This window comes from Catharus ustulatus, chromosome 17 (genome assembly GCF_009819885.2).
Source record: "Catharus ustulatus isolate bCatUst1 chromosome 17, bCatUst1.pri.v2, whole genome shotgun sequence".
In the NCBI taxonomy this organism is placed as follows: Eukaryota; Metazoa; Chordata; class Aves; order Passeriformes; family Turdidae; genus Catharus; species Catharus ustulatus.
In genome coordinates this window covers 953,520-969,075 of record NC_046237.1, presented here as the reverse complement: position 1 = coordinate 969,075, position 15,556 = coordinate 953,520, and the positions used below count along the sequence as shown (strand labels likewise).

Sequence of the window (15,556 nt, the reverse complement as noted above, 5' to 3'; positions counted from 1 at the left end):
ACATACATATTTATTAAATACCAGCTTTTAGCCACTTTTTTTTTTCAATTTTTCCATTTCTGCTGCCAGTTTATTCTCCCTGAGGACAGGCTGCTTTAAACCAGTATGTCTTCAAAGACAGAATGCCTAAAAGCGATCATTTTTATTCCATTCAACTTTTTAAGGCAAAATCTTGGTTTTCAGATGGACAATTTAATCACCAGTAATTCAGAAGATCAGAACACTAAGATGATCTTGTCCTTAATACAGAAATACCCTAAGTGTAGTTAGCAAACAGATTTTTATATAACTGCTCTAGATGTGAATTTATCTGTTTCAAATTAAATAATAATAACAACTATTTTATGGGGAACATATGCAATTATTATTAGGACAGTAACTGTCAGTGGCATCTTATTGCTCATCAGAGAAGTTCTTTCCATGAATCCCTGATCTACTTGATGAAGTAGCAAGAATCTACTTCCATTATTTCCATAATGTGAAATCTGTTGGAGCAGCAGTAGCAAAGCCCTCATAATTTTATTTTTACAAACCCCTGCCTTATGGACCGTGTTTGCCATGGGACTTCTCTCTAACCATGGCTGAAATGCTCTAAAATTTGCAATTTATCTGTGGCCAAATGCCCCTGGTGCCGCAGTGAGTGCTGGCAGGGCAGGAGGGCTGACCTGGCTGGTGGGAGCTCAGATCCCCCTCTGCTCACACCCCTGCAGACACAACAACAAAACTTTCTTCTTTCAGGATAGTTCATGTTCTGGCCCAGAACTACAGCACCAGATGTGTTGCCACAGAAACCATTTAAAGGGAGAAGGAATTGTGAGCAAATTGTCTTTCTTGTGGAAAATGTTTAGAGCCTCTGCTTGTTTTCCCTGTTTCTATCTATGTGTGTGCACAGCAGAGAATGAGGGACAATTTTGCTTTTGTTTTGTACATCTGCTAGTGGTTTAAAATTGAAAAATATTCTATTATGAGCATGACTTACTTACCTCAGAGACATTTTTTATTAAATCCTGATTCATTTTTAGAAACTTTTTTCCTTCAAAAATGTGCTGTGTGCTAGCTGATTTACTTACCTCCACTTGCAACATGCTTTGGAAAATATTTCCAGTCACAGTTGTTTCTGTGAAAGAAAGAAAACATTTGAGTTTATAAAGTTATCCCAGATTTTGATGCTGAGAATTAGGATCACATTCTCCTTACTACAACTGACATGCTGATGAAAAGAGGGAATGTTTACAGGAAATATTTTGATTTAATCTTGCCTAGGAAGCCTTAAAGTAGCCCAAGATTTTAGCTAGCATTTCTTTTTCTCAAAACAGTGAATGCTCTATTCAACACACTCTCTTCTCTACTCTTATGAAAATATTTTTCTGAGCAAAATGCAGTGTGAATTACCTTAATATGTCCTGTTGACATTTTAGACCACAGCACAGCATCTTTATTCTGAAGGTTTGCATTCTGTTTGGGGGGAGCAACGAGAGGAGCATCCAGGAAGGTCCCAGCCTTGGCCAGGTTTCCAAAAGGCCACAATTCCCACAGAAAGAGCCTTGATTCCACAGCTCTTTGTGCCTCATGCATTTGGGAGGGCTTTGTGCCTGCACATTTTGCAATATTGCTGCAGTGGGACTGGGAGAGCCATGGCTGGGTTATCTCACCAAAGCCAAGGTGAAGTTTGGGTCTCTTGGGAGTGATGGAAGATTTTGCCATGAGCAGATGTGTGCAGGGTGCTGCCCGTGGTCTGGGAGGGAATGGACACCCAGGGTCACCCTGAGAAACCTCCTGTCCTTATCTGTGTGTTTAGTATTCCCCTCTGAGAGATTTATGATTACTGAATGTATTTTCCTATAGACTTTCAAATGCCCCTGAGTCTGGAAATACACCATTTATTCCCTTTTTTTACTCATTCTTATACAAATCTGGGATCTTCCCTTTGATGAAAATTGTTTATAACACAAACACACCCAGGTATCCCTGAGTCAGGAGCAGTTGCTAATTCTTTAGAAAGCAGTTTTACTTTATTCCCAGTGTCCTGCCAGGGCTCTGGACTGAACTCTCCGGGCTAGGCTGCATGCCATGTCCCACATTGGAGCTCTGGCAGCTCCACAGCATCTACATCACCCAACAAGATCTGCCAGGCCGATAAGAACCTAATTTCTCTCCTGCATTCCTTGTCCAGGCACTGCTCCAGCCCTGGGTGTGGAAGGAATGCAGAGCTGGGCCTGGAGCTTGTGTCTGCTCAGGTTAGAAATGAGCTTGAGTGTGAAATGTGCTCAGGATCTGCATCCTCTGTGCTGGGACACCTCGGATATTTGCATCCAGGTTCTGCTCTGGCAGAACCAGCCCCTGTTTGCAGCTGATCAAGGTGTCCCTAATGAGTTCCCAGCTCTGTTTGATCCCAGCTCGGTGTTTCCTCAGGCACCAGAGCTTTCCCAGACATTGTAAACTGGAAATATAGGTACTTGTGATTTTCTTCAAAACCTCCCTTGGGCCTGAAATGTCTCGTGCTTGGTTTCAATCCAGTATTGACTAAGACTGGAAAGTGTGAATAATGTCAGTTCAGCTGTGTTGGAGTTATTCAGATGAATTTTAGAACTATGTACTTTCCACTTATATTTTTCCGTAATTCTCTGCGCTTACATAACCTCTGTTTTATTATTGAAATTGCTACAGACTCGAAGAGGGAAATATAATTTTCCAATACTGGGCCTGAACAGATAAACAGGGAGGTAATTCCAAGGCCTCAGTGTGCTTTAAAATCTGAAAGTTTGCTGCTTTAATGTTGTGAATAGGTTTGTACTTTTTCCGGTGCAGGGGAAACACAACCTCAGTAACCTTTGGTTTCCCTGTGCACTGAATTTCTGAAATGTTTCCATTGTGTCACTGAAATCTTACAGAAGGAGTTTAGGAGATTTCTCCAGATTATAAGGAAGGATTTTGTTTGATGAGATCTGTAAAGTTAAAACGGGGTTTTCCAAAGGGATATTCCAAGTGCAGCTGCTGGAGCAATCATTGCAGCCAGGCCATGGATGTGGCTGAGACTTGATCTGCACACAAAGCTCATTGGCTTTTCTGAAGTTTTGAAGGTTTGTAGCGAGTTCTGTACAATGGCAGAGCAGAGCAGAGCATTTCCCCAGGATGGATCCCCTGGGAGTGCCTGGTTTGGGCCCCTCAGCAGCACCTAGTGCTGTGTAATTTTGGTGTAAATGCAGCTGCACATCTCTCAGTGCTGCCAGGGCAGTGCCAGATGCCCAGGCTGGCTGCAGATGTGTCCCTGCTGTGTGAAAAGGAGCCCAGACACCGATGAGGAAGGTGAAGAGCCCTGACACAGAAATGTTCCTTCAGTCAGACAATAGAGCTGTGCTTTGTGTAACTGCTGAGGTCACTGCAGCTCCTTCCCAATCCCACCGAGCCCCAGCTGTGCCTCTCCCAATTTCTGAAGGCTTCACATGCCAATGTGTTGTGCAACAACGTCATTTGTTAGCAAATAAAGAAGAATTTAAATAACCTTCGAAAATCAGTGGGGGCATCCCAGCCGCCTGCAAACAAACAGCAGGAGTGCAAAACATCCAGCAGCAATGCAAAGTATCTCAAAATTGCTGGGGCTTGGGTTCCTGAAGAACAAAACCACAATTGTGAGGAGAACATGCTCTGCAGGATCAGGCTTTGGTTGTACTCACTGCACCTCCTGGTCAGCTCTCCAGGTCAGACAATTCCTGTGCTGTTTTCCCCAGAGCTGCACTAACCCACCATCAGTATTTCCCCATGTGTGTATGGGTGAATTTGGCTACTTCTAGTTTCATTTAAAGCAGTAAGTGAGGATGCTTTGACCTGTAATTGCCAAATTATGTTTACAATACAGTAAAACTGTATCTTGTAAAATATCTCTTGAGGAAGCCAAGTGTCACGGAGCAGAACTTTCCTGTTAGAGCCTCGAATGCACTGCCTGCCCTTGAGCTGCAGTTGTGTCAGAGTCTGGATTTAACCCTGGCTCTCATCAATCTCTTGTCAGTATGTTTTGTATCTGAATGGCCATTTCTGAGCTTTGAAGATGACCCAAGGGTGCCTTTCTGCCAGGAAGGTCCCTGCCCTGGGCACTGACCCTGGCAGCTCTGAGAGGATCTGAGTGGGAGCTCAGATAATCACCAGTGAGGGCTCAGATAATCACCAGTGAGGGCTCAGATCATCACCAGTGGGAGCTCAGATCATCACCAGTGGGGGCTCAGATCACCAGTGAGGGCTGAGATCATCACCAGTGGGGCTCAGATCATCACCAGTGGGGCTCAGATCATCACCAGTGCAAGCTCAGATCATCACCAGTGGAGCTCAGATCATCACCAGTGGGGGCTCAGATCACCAGTGAGGGCTGAGATCATCACCAGTGGGGCTCAGATCATCACCAGTGGGAGCTCAGATCACCAGTGGGGGCTCAGATCATCACCAGTGCAAGCTCAGACCATCACCAGTGGGAGCTCAGACCATCACCAGTGAGGGCTCAGATCATCACCAGTGGGGCTCAGATCATCACCAGTGGGGGGTCAGATCATCACCAGTGGGAGCTCAGATCATCACCAGTGGGGGCTCAGATCATCACCAGTGCAAGCTCAGATCATCACCAGTGGGGCTCAGATCATCACCAGTTCAAGCTCAGATCACCACTGGGACCTCAGATCACCAGTGGAGCTCAGATCATCACCAGTGGGAGCTGAGATCATCACCAGTGGGAGCTCAGATCATCACCAGTGGGAGCTCAGATCATCACCAGTGGGGGCTCAGATCATCACCAGTGGGACCTCACATCATCACTGTCCATGGATGCTGAGTAAACCAGTCCAGGGTTGAAGAAAAACTCCTTGTGATGCTGTAAAATAGGAAACACCAAGCAGATGTGGTAATTTCAGTAAAAGCTTTGGGTCCTCAGGGAACAAACAATTGGGTTCAGAGTCTTTGAAGAAGTCTGAGACAGAGAGCTGATTGATTTTTTGTGCACAAAGCTGAAATGCATTTCCATGAGTGACTCTTGCCGTGTTTGTTGATGGTATTCATAACATTTCAAGGGACCTTAAATTACTTTAGCCTTTGGCCTAAACCTTGAAGTGGTTTGATCTTGACTGATCCTGCTGAGCAACTTCTGCTGAGCCCTTCAGTTGTGTCTGCCTTCCCTTGCCAGTGAGCAGCTCTCTGTGCTTGGGCTGGGTGTTCTGGGGGCCCTGACATTTCCAGGAATTTCTTATCTCTGGCAGAGGCCTCCTCACTGTCACTCACTGATAAGTGGCAAAATAAAAACAAGTTGCTGATGGGATGGTGCCCCTGCAGTGGCTGAGCACCAGTCTGATTTCACTGCACACTCTGGTCCTCCAGAGAAAATTCTTCCAGCTCTCATTGCTTTTTAAAATTGTCTTTATGGTCTGATTTTTGTTATAACTTATCTACTTCTTGCTCCCCTTTAATGTATGTTTTAATTGTTTTTTCTTGTTTACAAATGTCAGTCACGTCACAGCCATCACTTCCTGGTCTTGCTAGAAAAACTTCTGAAATAAGTGTGGCAGCTATTTAACATCTGGTGAACATGGAAAGGGAGTTTTCACCTGACCACACGGATCCTTTCCATTTGTGCCTGTGAAATGTTTGAACTCAGGAGCAGCCCAGGAGCCCAGGGCTGAGGGAAGGGCGTTTGCAGAGCCAGGGCAGAGCTCAGCTCCCTGATGGAAGCACAGCCTCTCTCCTTTGTGCCAGAACTGGTTCTGTGAGCCCTCCCCACCAGACTTGCAGGAAAACAACTGCTCAACAAAAACCACTTGAAACAGCCCTGCTAGGATGTGTCCCTAGGCTGGAGGGGATTTTAGGGACACTCCAGGAAGGAGCAGCCACTGGAGGTTTTGTAGCATTTCCTGGGCACAGTCAGTACAAATTTGCCTCCTCTGATTTTATAACCTTGCAGAGAGTGCTGCTGTAATTCTGTTTAGGCTTGAAACAATCCAAAGCTGTCTTCTAGACTGACTAGACTGGAATATCTGGTTTAAAAGTAAATGTAGTCCAGTTTAGTCTGCATTTTCCTCAGCTGCTCACTGCACCATTTGTACCCTAGTGCACATTAGTCTTTCAGCTGTTTCCAAAGCCATCTCCTTTTGAATGTTTAATATCTAAGAACCAATTAGTTCCATTTTGTTTTCTTTGGATAGTTTGCAATTAAACGTTCTTTCAAGTGGGCTTTATTTAGCTAATTCCATCACAAAAATAAGCTCTAAGGGAATGAAGAGAAGTTCAAGCTAGCCAATGTTTATTTTTATTATTAATAATTTATATTATGGGAGTCCCCAGGGGAATTAGGGCCCCAGTAAACCCAGTTTTCTCTGCATGTAATGACTGAGTCTCACAAGGCTTTATTCAGCAGAAGATTCCTTTTTGCTGCTGTGGCTCAGTGCAAGGGACCTGCTCCACACTGCAGGAAGGGACTGATGAACAGCACACAAAACCAAATCACAAATCGTTGTTTTAAAGAAGCTTAAGTTAGGCACCAGAGGGAGAATCTGATGCATCTTTTCTGAAAAAGAAAAAAAAGGCACACTTATGCATTTTTCCAGTTTGAGTGCCAAATCATGACCTCCAAGGTCTCGTTGATCATCTCTGAAGTGATGGCAAAGCTCCCAGTGGCTCTGATGGGAGCCAGACTGGGCAGAGAAGTGATGGTCCTGAAAATCTTCTCTCTTTCTGAACCAGCAGCAGAGGACTCTTTATATTTTAAAAACACACTCATGGGCAAAGTTAGTTTAAAAAATGTTCTTGTTTAGTCAGATTTCTCTCAGAAGTGATGATCTTCAAGAACTGGTGTGCTTTATGTCTGACACAAGCCTTGAGGGGAGGAACTGGAGTCCCTTCAGAGCTGCTGAGTGCAGAGGTGGCTCAGAGCAGCCCTGGGTCTGTCAGGGCAGGGACAGGGGCAGAGCAGCTCCAGCACTGGGGTAAGGGCAGAAGGATTTGGGGATGAGCAGGGCTCTGGGTGCCAGTGCAGATTTTCCTCCTGCAGGAATTCTCCTCCTCCCTTTCCCTGCAAGCACCAGGCTTTGCAGCACTTTCCATAATTCCAGAGGCAGGACCTAGACAGGAGCTTTCCTGACCATACCCCTGCCCTCATCAGCTCAGTTTAGAGGGGCTGACATCTGGTTCCAAGTACAGCTGTGTGGGTAGGATGGAGGCCTTTTCCTCTCCACAGAAAAATCACTAAATCTGGCCATTTAAGACACAGATTTTATAGGAGCTGGAGCTGGGCTGTGCAAAGTTCACCTCATTAAAAACAAGCCCAAACCAAATAAAAGCAGAGAGTAACAGCATAAAAAATGTGGGCCATGAATGGCAGAGCATGTGTATTAGGAGCTGGTAAGAAGTGAAGGGAAAAATACAAATATACCCACATATATTCAAAGTTCTTGGTTCGTTCTATAAAAATATTTGGCTTTAAAGCACAAACCTTTTGTCCTGTTTCTCTCTTCTATCAAATTTTATGTATTTTCCTCTTTTCCCAGTGCTCTCTGGAATACTGATCCTAACTTAGCAACTTCTTTATTTCTGGGGCACAAGATTATCGTGGTAACATTTGTGGGAACAAAGCATGGTTGCCACAGAAGGGGCTGGATGGTTCAGTTCTTAGTAAAGGAACAATTTTCCTGCTCAGACAGGTCAATGACAGAGTTTGTCCCTCTTCAGAAGCAGCAGGATATTGTGATTCACAGAATTCAGTTTTTGAAGATAACAAATTACACCCCCCGTGCTGTTGGACATCAGATTTCCCTTTTGCTGCAAGTTTGTGATTTGGTTAAAGACTCTTCCCAGTGCAATAATCAAAGCATTTACCTGCCCATCGTGGTGCTGCTGTTGAAACTTGGCCTTGGGACTCTGCAGAACCCTGAGGCTGAGGTGAAGGACTTTCCTTATGTCCTAATTAACCTGGAGAGATGGAGGACCTTCCTTATGTGCTAATTAACCTGGAGAGATGGAGGGCCTTCCTTATGTCCTAATTAACCTGGAGAGATGGAGGACCTTCCTTATGTCCTAATTAACCTGGAGAGATGGACCTTCCTTATGTGCTAATTAACCTGGAGAGATGGAGGACCTTCCTTATGTGCTGATTAACCTGGAGAGATGGAGGACCTTCCTTATGTGCTGATTAACCTGGAGAGATGGAGGACCTTCCTTATGTGCTAATTAACCTGGAGAGATGGAGGACCTTCCTTATGTGCTAATTAACCTGGAGAGATGGAGGGCCTTCCTTATGTGCTAATTAACCTGGAGAGATGGACCTTCCTTATGTCCTAATTAACCTGGAGAGATGGAGGACCTTCCTTATGTGCTGATTAACCTGGAGCTGGGCTCCTGCATGAGCAGGTGGCTGGGGAGCTGCTCACCCTGAGCAGTTTGTGACACACTCAGGCTGGGGACAGCAGGGACAAGGAGGTCTGAGCTACAGAGCCATGGTCCTTGGGTTCATCATGAGTGAGGAGGAGTCTGCCAAGGCCAGAGGTGCTGGGACTCAGTGCCTTGCTGCCAGGCAGGTTTTCTGTGTCCCAGATGGAGGAGCCTGGGCATCCCTGGAAGCTGCTCTGCTGGGATTTGGGTGCAGGGTCCTGGCAGTGAGGCTGAGCTGGGGCTGCAGCCTGCAGAGCTGCCACCTTCCTGCAGAGCTGCCACCTTCCTGCAGAGCTGCCACCTTCCTGCAGAGCTGCCACCTTCCTGCAGCCCTGGGAGCCTGGCAGGGCTGTCACAAGCTGGGAATTGAAGCCAGAGCAGCACAGAGAGCCCTGTGCTCATCAATCAGCTGGGAATGGGGGAACTGTGCCTCCCCCAGACTGCAGAGTGGGGCCAAGGGCTGGCACAGGATGCAGAACAGGGCTGGTTAAGGGCAGGCACTGTGGCTTTGCCCAGTCCAAGGCTGCCAGAAGGACACAGTGGGGTTTCCAGCCAGCTGTGGCCCCCTGTGCCACATTCCCATGAGGGAAAGGGGACAGGCTCTGGGGTGATCCATGCTGAGCTCTCCCTGGCAGCTGCTGCTGCTGGGAGGCACCAAGGGCCACATCACATCTTGGAAAATCATTTCCAGCTCATTGACCAGGTCAGGGCAGCTCCTGCAGGATTCTGCTGGGAATCTGGAATAAGTGGCTGCTGCATTTCCTCTGGATGTGCACAGTCACTGAGGGAAGGTGATTGGAATTACAGGAGCATTTGGGGTGCAGGCTTGGAAAGCAGCTCGCCCTGGACTTGAAATTTGAGTCCTGTGTTCAAAGAACCCCCCAGAAATGGGGCCATCAGACCTGACTCCAGCATGGGACAAGCTGTCTGAGAGCACTGCCTGTGATATTCAAATTCACTGCAGCCTGGGAAGCCTGGGCTCCAAAATGCCATTTCCAGAAGCTCCATGAAGCTACAGGAGAGCCTAATGAGTAAAGCAATAACTTGGATCAAAGCTGTTTATCTGATTTTCCTTTAATGGCTTAAGTATGGCTAGGAGGAAAGTATGTCAGTATTTAAATATATATTCAAGAGTTGAATCTGCTTAGATAAAATTTGCAAAAGTACCAAAACTAGTTACACACTGAAGTCCTGTCTTCCTAAATAATGCAAGCTCTGAATGTAATTCTTATTAAAAATCAATTGAAGCAGCTCTTAAGAGCCTAAAGCACCTATAAGAGTGGGATTATATTCCTGAATCATTGGACATTTTCTAATAGGAGCTGGCAGATGTAAGTTTGGTGCAGAGTGAAGGGCTCTCATAATCTGGGTTACACAGGCTCGGGTCAGGGAGGTCTGTGGAACATGTGCAGCTCCACAGGGGAGCAAAGCTCCCATCCTCAGCAGAATGTGATGTAATTGCTCCTATTGCTCAATCTTAACCCAGCAGAAATGTCTGATGGATGGGTGGAAGCCGTTTGTGACCCTTCTCTCCCTCCTCACAAATCTGTTTGAGCAGATAAAACTCAGTATCAAGCCCACATTTCCCGTGTCTGTGCCTGCAGGGGCTCTCCCCGGTGTGGGGGCAGCTCCAGCTCCCAGCAGATCCTCAGCAATGACAGGCCCAGGTCAGAGCCCTGCTGGAGGGAATGACACCAAACCTGCTCAGGAATCCTTGTGCTGGGAGCTCTGGCCACAGGCTGGATTTGTCTGAAGCACAGATCCCTCCCTGGGTGTGATGTTGTGTTAAAATACCCATTTGGAGATGTGTTCTGAGATCAAGGGCACTGTGTGTCTCCCTAATTCAAATAATATTTCTTCTTTTCAAGGATAAATCTTTTTAGCTCTGCCCATAACTGTATAAATAGAACGTTTGTCAAACAGCTGAAGAAAACCACTTAAAATGCAAGGGGTCTGGATGATAAATTTGGAATGTTTATGTAGCAGAGTAGACATTGCTCCTGAGGTCAATGGTTTTCCTGAGGAATGCTGGAAAGCAGAAAACAAACTCAGAGTGGATTTTCCCAGTGGATTCAGCCCGGGGTCACTTCACCCCTGCTTCACCCAGCCCCCATCACAGCCCCCATCAGAGCCTTCATCACCCTCATGGGGACAGAAGCAGGACGTTGTCACCTCTCATTCCTTCCAGCTCTGGATTCTTCAGCACTGCCAAGGCTCAGACATTTCCACCTATTCCACACTGCATTGAAACCACAAAAACTTCACTGGGTCAGGCCTAGAGCAGCCCTGACACTTTGACAGGGCTGTAATCCAGGGTGGTGATCTGATTTTTTTTCTCTATCAGTATCAGGAAAGACAAATGCCATTGTCTGCTGTGATACCACCCTCAGCAGCACCCAGAAGGGTTAAATCAGTTAAACCCATTGTCCCTGTGTTTTGAAATCAGCAAGAACAAAAATATTTGTGATTACATTAATGTGATGGAAAGCAAACATAGCCCAGTTTACAGAATCAGTCTTAAATTTACAGTAATTTCACCATTATAAGCCGCACCATTTTGACTAAAATTCTGGTCCGAACCCAAAGTGCGGCTTATAATCAGGTGTGGCTTATGTATGGACAAAGAAGGAAAAGTTGCTGTTTTAGTTGGGAGGACAGGTGTCTGCTGAGAAAGGCAGGAGCTTCTCTTTGAAATGGAGAATGTAAACCCCCTCCCTCCAAATTATTATAATTTTGAAATCAAGCAGCTCTCAGGCAAAGATATGGGAATTAGGAATAACAGTTCTTTACTAGGGAAATTAAAATAGAAATACAGCACTACAAAGAACAAACCCCAAACCCTGACACAGTCAGAGTACAGCCTGACACCCGTCAGGCAGGGTGTTGGCAGCAGTCCCATCCCATGGTGGCTGCATCCTCCTGCAGTGACAGATGTGGCTCAGCTGGAGCAGTGCTCCTGGACAAGGTGCAGTTTCCCTCCGGAGCTCCAGTGGGGATGTGGAGAAATCCGGTTTTCCTCTGGAGTCCAGTGGAGAAAGGGGCTCCCTTAGTGTCCCAAAACCTCTGTTTTTATTTTGGTAAGAAATGTTGGGCTCTTCCCCCTGGCTGGAGCAACTCCCAATGGGATGCAGTAATTTTATCAGTGCCACAGTGGGACTCAATGGCCATGAGCAGAAAATGACTGGCTGGAGGAAGGATGGGCTGTGAAAAGATAAAGAACACTGCCCCAGCTGGTTTATAAACCATGGCCATGAACAGGAGATATCCCATGGAGATAAAGAACAATGCCCTGCCTGGTTTCAATGGATGCCCATTAGCAGAATATCTCCCACAGAGATCAGGATCACTGCCCCTACCCTCAACAGATGGGGATACCTTTTATCAGATCCCTTTTATCACACTCTGTATTGTAATGTGTGGTTTATAATCAGGTGCAGCTTATGTATGGACAAAGAATGAAAAGTTGCTGGCACCCAGAAGTGTGGCTTATACTCAGTGCGGCTTATGATCGTGAAATTTAGCATAAATTAAAGATTTTTGGTGTAATTGTGCTAGGATTGTCTTTCCATCCATGAAAAGCTTGCTGTAGATTTTTCTTTCAGCTAAAATCCTGATCCTCAGACAGTTGTAGCAGCAAAACTCTTATTCTGTTAGAGTTGGTAATGAATTCAGGGAAGCAGGATGGAAACCTTGCAGCTTTGACTGAGTTCCTTTTGAAACAGCCGATGCTGAGCTGGAATCACAGCTCATCCCTGCAGTCCAGAGGTCTCTGAAGGCGCTGAATGCTCCTGCACTGAACCACTGCTGACCTTGGTTCTGTGAAAGCTGAGATGGAGCAGAGCCAGCACAGCCAATGTCACCTCTGTCAGGAAGTGAATTTTATAAAACCATTCTATGAAGGACATAAATTCCAGGTGGTAACTCTGCAATAGGCTGATGTGCTCTGCACAAATCCACCCTGGTGGGCACAAATCCAACCCCCAGATTTCAGCAGGAAGGCTCCAGTCCCTCCAGTAAACTGTTGGGCTTCCCAGATACTGAATTAAGTATTGTGTTGTGATAATACAGAGTGAAATCAGCTCTGGTTCCCAGAATTAGAAGATAAAATGGCTCTCTTGTCTTTCCAAGTAAAGTGAGTGTAATATTTACAAATGAAATGATGTGTAAGAATAACAAGGGTTTAAAAGTGGAGGAGAAGTTTGCACCAGATTATCCTGAGCACATAAAGTATCCAGGATCACAAAGGTGAGCCTCAGCCACTGAAGCTGCTCACAACTGATGTCTGTCAGGAATTTGTTTGTTTTGCAGTGACAGAACTTGCTTGGGTTCAGCCTGGCTCTTGTGCCATGAGCAGCAGTGCCCCAGTGGTCAGGTCTGAGCCCTGTCCAGACAGACAGACAGACAGACAGACAGACAGACAGACAGAGAGGGGAGCAGCTTGTGCAGAAACAGCCAGGAGAAAGTGTCTGTGCCCATTCCCAGCTGGAGCACTGCACACTGCAGGGGAGCAGGAATCCTCTCCCCAGCAAGGCTCACCTCTAGAGATGCTAACACAAAAACATGGGGCTAACTTAAAGCACGAAACACCAGCAGAAACATTTTGCAAGAATTAGTGAGTCATATTTTCCCCATAAAACTGTTGAAACCATTGTGCCCAGAAACAATTAAAGATGTGAGCAGGGCTGGAAAAGTTTAGCCATAAACACAAACAGACAGCATTATTTTGTTTGTAGAAGGGGAAGGTCATTTGGCTGGAGGAGCAGCCTCAGAGAGAGGAGCAGAAGGTGCAGTTTGTGAGTCCCCAGCCTGCCTGGACACTTGGCCACACCAGAGCTGAAACACCAAACTCTGTCATGGCAAATGGGCCACTGGGACAGGGCCAGACAAGCCTACTCATCTCATCTGAGAAAAAATTCTGTTTTGATTTAAAGATGCATTTCTGAGATGTGCAGTGTCAACTGGACAGATCACAAAATTAAACCATCACAGCCAGAGAGTCCCTGGCAGCTGGAGGGGTGCCCAAGGCTCACAGGGGTTGGGACACCTTGTCCAGGCTCCATTTTCCAGCAGTTTGGTGTTCCAGCTGCCCCTGGCAACAGACCCTTTGATTTTCTGCTGCTCTGCATTCGCAGCCCCCGGCTTTCTGCTGTTCACCTCCTGCTTTTGGGGAACAGCAAAAGGGAGGGAGTTCTCTGCCCCCAGGGCACTATCCCTGCCTTCAGGAGATCTGGCACACTGGCTGCACAGCAGAGCTTCCAGGCTGGAAGGCACATTTGAACTGGGCTTTGTCAGGGCTCCTTCTCTGATTTATTCTGCCCTAAAGGAGCAGTAGAATTTGAGAGGGGTCCAGATGCTTTTTCTCAGGGGCACTTGTGTAGCTCAGCACTTTTACACAGACAGTCCAGCTAGCAAACCCTCTGTTTAAACAACTGCATTTATAAGTCTTTCTTACAAATGAAATGTTTTATTATTGACATCCAGCTTATGGTCTGCTCAGGAGTGTGAAATGAGCCATAAGATTTCTAGGTACCAAAAAAAAAAAAATCCATATGCAAGTGTGTGTATCAAGAGGCATTGACTTTGTTGGAATTATTTTGAGGTGATAACCCCTTGAATGGTGCTTTAATAAATTCTCTGCATTCTTAGGGAGTTGGGAAGATTTGCTTGTGAGCTGCTGTTGGTAGAAGCAGCACATTAGAGCAGGACAGGGCAGGGTCAGTGGCCTTGGGGACTGAGCTTTGGGCAGTTACAGAAAGGAAATGACCCCAGAGGGGCTGAAATGCTTCTGGCCATGCCCAAGGCATCTCTGGCTTCTACTGAATTGCAAATCCAGAATTACACCGGGTTTATAAACACACGTGGTCAGCTCCAGGCAATTTGGGGTGATTTAGGAGTTTTGGGGGTCTGCACATTTCCCACATAGTCCTTCACATCTAGAGTCCAGTCCCACAGATTTTGCTTCAGGATCCTTGTCATAATTTTCCACTTTCTGTTCCCTGCCAAGGCTCTGCCTGGTTGTGTTTGTTCCATATCTGTGTGCTCCAAACGCTTCAGTGTCAGCTGCTCTTGCACTTTCCTCGTCCCTTACAGCCATGAACTGAGCTTCCCAGGTTAAAGAGCTGAAAAATAGATCCTGGGAATCTGGCTCAGCCTTGATGAGGGATGTGGTCAATAACCACAAGGCTATTCCTTTAATTTCTTCCTTTAACAGCTTGTTATGCAATTACATTTTTCAGTAAGTTGCATGCTTTCTTCAGGCTAATGATCCTTTTGATGGGGTGACAGTTCACAGACTTACAAACATCTGAAAATAGAGGGAAGAATGGAAAACATTTTGAAACTTCAGCTGTGATGTGATGCAAGTCTGAGCTCTGATCAAGGGGGTTAAGGGGGATCTCTTCAAAGCAAGACAATGTAAGTGCAGTGTGTTTTCACTGAGAGGTGGGGAGGAGGCACCTGGATTTTCTGTGAGATTTCTGTGGGTCCTCCTGGGGCTGTGCAGTCCTGAGGGCTCTGCTGCTCTGAGCAGTGAATTCCTGGCCGTGCCCAGCACCTCTCTGCACACTGCAGACCTTGCAGAGCAGGTGTCTGTTGGGTTTGTCATTGTCACACCTCGTTCTGCTTTCCCCAGGTCACTGCTGAGCCTGGCACACGGAACAGGCAGGAGATGGGAGTTCAAACCTCAGCCCAGGGAATCACTGAGAGGTTTCTCCTGGCCAGGCAGGATCTCTGCTCCTGGAGCAGCTTTTGTTCCTGCTTTAGGTGGACACTGGCAGTAATTCCCTGGACTTGTAGAGCAGCCCAGAGTTAGCAAAATACTCTCCAATCCCTTCCTCCTGGGAGCTCTTGAACCATGCAGCTCTCTGCAGCAGCCCTTCCAGGCAGGGAGGATCAGTGGCAGAGCCAGGAGAGTCTCACACTGACATTTCTGGGCTTGTAGCCTGGCTGGTGGTGGCCAGGCTGAAGGGATAATGCCAGGCACGAGGGCTGAGTGCACAGCTCCTCTCCAGCATCCCCTCTGAAGGATTCAGTGTTCTTCAGGGCACATTCCACAATGTGGGACAAACCTCTGCATGGAGCATTCAGAGCTGCTTCTTGCAGTTTGTACTTCTCCCTCCAAACACATCCTCCAGCTCTTTGTTATACCCAGATTTACTCA

The 15,556-nt window shown here is 46.5% G+C and overlaps 1 protein-coding gene across 1 annotated transcript in view; it reads left to right on the top strand.

The window, feature by feature from the left end:
• Positions 1–15,556, top strand: part of RIPOR3 (RIPOR family member 3) — a 46,906-nt gene that overhangs the window by 2,347 nt on the left and 29,003 nt on the right. The gene's annotated exons all lie outside the window — the stretch shown is intronic.